This window comes from Olea europaea, unplaced genomic scaffold, assembly GCF_002742605.1.
Source record: "Olea europaea var. sylvestris unplaced genomic scaffold, O_europaea_v1 scaffold542, whole genome shotgun sequence".
Taxonomy (NCBI): domain Eukaryota; kingdom Viridiplantae; phylum Streptophyta; class Magnoliopsida; order Lamiales; family Oleaceae; genus Olea; species Olea europaea.
This window is the reverse complement of record NW_019263747.1, coordinates 323,300-327,475: the sequence shown is the minus strand read 5'-3', so window position 1 is coordinate 327,475 and position 4,176 is coordinate 323,300.

Sequence of the window (4,176 nt, the reverse complement as noted above, 5' to 3'; positions counted from 1 at the left end):
GTAGCTCCCCCCTATGGGTATGCTTTTTTACATGTTTTTTCTCCCTTTTTTCTCTCCATTCTCCTCATCAGTTATACTTTTCTCTCCCCATTTTTGTCACAAATGCTGAAGGGAATCATATCAAGAACAAGCTGAGTAAATAACACATAATAACTCAAAAATGCAGTTGATAGCATGCAAAAGTAAAATTAACAAGTAGTAGACCTCTCCACATACTCAGTTTAGACCAAAATGGAGTAATAAGTACAAGTAACTCATGTGTGTAAAGTGTCACTATTTCAATGCAAGCAGGATTCCAAACCTTAATTTTGTAAGAAGGGAAATGCCAATCACTGTCAGTAAGTATATTCTCTTACTAATGAAAGTCAAACCATGTAATGTGTAGTAGGACCTATACTTATTATTTTTACTTACCTCCCCTTACTATGAGTTTTTATATTTTTCAGATTTTTATATTATTCCATCTCTTCATATTTTTCTCATTTTTCAGCTCATTACTTTTTCGTCTTAAGTGCAGCTTCTTCTCCATTAGGCAACTAAGATGACTCCTGTAGCGAGCTTTAGGCCCATTAACCCAAGTCAGTTGATCATAGGCACCAGGTTTTAAGAGACCCCACAGGCTTAAATGCTCGAGTCAAATAGGCCTCGAAAAAGAACATTAAGATATTGAGCTTTAATATGGGGGGATAATTTTCGGGTTTAGGTCTATTAAATATTGATCAATTCATATTCAAAATCACCCTATCAACATGTGACAGCCATCCCAAATCTCACACAAGCGATAGAGTCCCACTAACAAATTCACAGTGTGTGCAGTGCAGATGGTACATGATGACACATACGCTAAGTAATCCAAAAAAGGCCTAAACAAATAATGGAAATTAATCTACAACTTATCAATTTTGGCTCATACATGATCACAATCAACAAGTTCAAAAAATATGTATCATGCAATAGCAATTTTCATAACCAATTATTTTTGTCTTTTTCAATTTTATATATTTTTTTCTTTTTATTTTTACTAAAATGAATGCTCCACAAATCAAGTAGGTATATAAGTGCTATTTCTTTTAAGAGCATCACAATCTAGTACCAAATTCGGGAGATCGCTCTTCTTCACCTAAACCTGTCTAGAACGAGAATTGTTTTTAGACAGCTGTGTCACCAATTGGGTTAAACGATTCACTTGATCAGCTAGGAATCCAATTTGACCAACATATACCTGATTTTTGTCATTTTTCATGTTCAAGTCTTTCCTCTTGTTCAGGTACTGATAACATCTAGGGCGGATGTGACCTAACTTACCACAATGATAGCATGCAGGGATAAACCTAGGACCTGTGTTATGTGAACGCTGACATCTGCTCCTAGGTAGACGGGTCCTACATTGTCTGGTAGACCTCTGTCCTACAGATCCCTTATTCTTAGGTTCGGGGTTAGGTACATGTTTTGGCTGATTAGTAGCAGGGACAAATGTGGTCCTGGAAGTACTAGCAACATCATGACTTTTACCCTTATATCTTAGGCCTCCCCTGTTTCCAGCCGGCTTGCCTATTACTAGAAGATTATCTAGCTTTGACGAACCACTAGTGAGGGCAAGAAGTTGAGACTTTGAATTCTCTAAATCGCTCACAAGGTTCACTACTTGAATTTGCAAAGTCTCATTCATGGTGGTCAACTCGCTGACTTTCCTAGAGGACCTTTCAAGCTCACCAGTGAGATTCTTAACTTGAGACTCTAAGGATTCATTAAAAGATTAAATCTCACTCAAGATAGTGGAAGATTCCTTAACATACACCTCTAATTTAGCTTTCTCTAATTGAAGGTTCTGAATGGTCGTACTAAGGGCCTTGTTTTTATTGAGAATTTTCAGACTCGCCTGATACATTTTCTCATAGGCCTCTTCGATATCTTCATCACTCACAGATTCATATCCAGAATTCTCACCACTATCTAACTCCTCATCCCTTTCACTCCCCTATTCGGATCCACTCTTAACCCTAGCAACGAAGGCAACATATTTTCCATTCTCCTTACGTATGGATTTCTCACTCTGATTGTCTGAGCTAGGCTCATCATTAGTGAGAGTAGTATTCATTGCCTTCTCTTCAACTCTCCTAGCACTAGGGCACTCACTCCTCACATGACTGAAACCCCGACAGTTATGGCATCTCATGGATTTAGATTTTCTCCTAAATTCACTTGAGCCACCTTTTTGTCTCTCTTGAGACTTCTTTTTATTCCTAATCATTTTCCAAAATTTTTTAGCTAGGTGGACCATCTCCTCATCATTGGGTGAATCTAAATCAGAAGATTCCGTCCGATTATTCCTAGTAGATTTCAAGGCTATGAATTTTTCCTTAATAGGATTGTCTAAGGTCAACTCATAGGTCTGGAGGGACCCGACTAACTCTTCTACCTTGATAGTGTCTATGTCCTTACTTTCCTCAATAGTTGTGACTTTTGGCCTGAAACGCTCAGGTTAGGATCTAATAATTTTTCTAATTATCTTGGGCTCGGGAATTTTCTCACCTACGTTGGAAGAGGAATTCACTATATCATTTAAGCTCGCATAAAAGATATCAAATGTCTCATCATCTCTCATCCTGATTTCCTCGAACCTACTGGTCAACATCTGTAACTTAGAATTTTTAACGGCCTGGGTTCCCTCATGTGTGGTTTGTAAAAATATCCCAAACATCCTTAGTTACCTCACACATAGATACTATCCTAAATTTCTCAGAGGACACACCCATAAACAATGCATGTATGACCTTGCTATTAAAGTTACAGCTATCCAATTGTTCTCTAGACCAGTTTTCTACGAGTGTGGGAGTGACTACACCATCTACTGTGGTACTAGGGATAGACCAACCATTCACTACGCTCTGCCAGACATGCTTATCCATGGATTTCAAAAATGCCCTCATTCTAAACTTTCAGTGTGCATAGTTACTATCATCAAAGTGGGGCAGCACATTTAATGAGGTGCTCATCTAGACTATTTAAGGTCAGGATATGATTTTAGGCTCTGATACCATTTGAAAAAAATTTGACTTAGAACACTTAGATATGCTAGAAAGTTCGACTAACATGATACAATATCAAGTTCAAATTTTATGCGTTACCAAGTTTACATTCCAGATTTCACTTTAACCAATTTGACCTTATGTGCGGAATTAATCTAACTAAAGCAACAAATCACTTTAATTAGTTGTCTAGGTGATTAATCATACAAGTCAATTAACCTATGTTGTAATGCCGCAATTTGTATATTATGCAAAGCAGTAAATAACAAATAATATGATGACGAAAAACTCCAACGTAGGTAAAATTCTAGGACCAAGCCAGTTATTTCCACTATACCAATTTAGCAAGTAAAAGTTATACCAAACTCCGCACCCAATCAGACCCGTTGTTCCAGTCTCACGATCTACTGCTGTAGATACTTCTAGCCTCTTGCTAGACTTCCTGATCTATCTCCTGCAGCCCAATCTGCTGTCCACTACAACCTCCTGGTCCTTAGCTAATTGTATCATAAAGTGGAACACCAAGAACCGTCCATTCTTATGCTTGTAACTGCGCCACAATCCACTTCTCTCAATCTTCCAATGAGAGAGTCTCTTCCTCAATAGATTAAGGAAGTAAGGTGTTTTGGGTTATGTAGATTCGATGTTTTGCTCCAAAACAATGGTTGTCGGATCACAAGATTGATGTAGATGAAATCTCCAATTAATTGCACCTTTGATCTCTTCAAAGATATTATGAATATATTTTGCAATGAAAGAATATTGTAGCAACTTCTTCAATTTCGTCCTAGGGTTTGAGTATTTATATTTGAAAGTGTCTAGGTGGTATGGGCCGAGTAAAACACTTCAAAAATGTGAAATAGGGTTTTTGCTGCATAGGAGTGTCGCTCGAGTGAGAGCTAGCGAGAATCAAGCGAGAGGTATTCTGTTTTTTTCACTTGAGCGAAATGCCAGCGAGAAGCGAGCGACAGTGAATAGTCGTCAGTATTTTTATCATAACTTTCTCTTCCAATATCCGATTGAGGTGATTCAAGTTGCGTTGGAAAGATAACTCAAAGAGATAAAATTCTTCTAGAAGTATCCTTGTCCAAATTCAAACGTTTTCTATACAAAAAATGCGTTGCAAATTATGACTAAAAATTCGAAA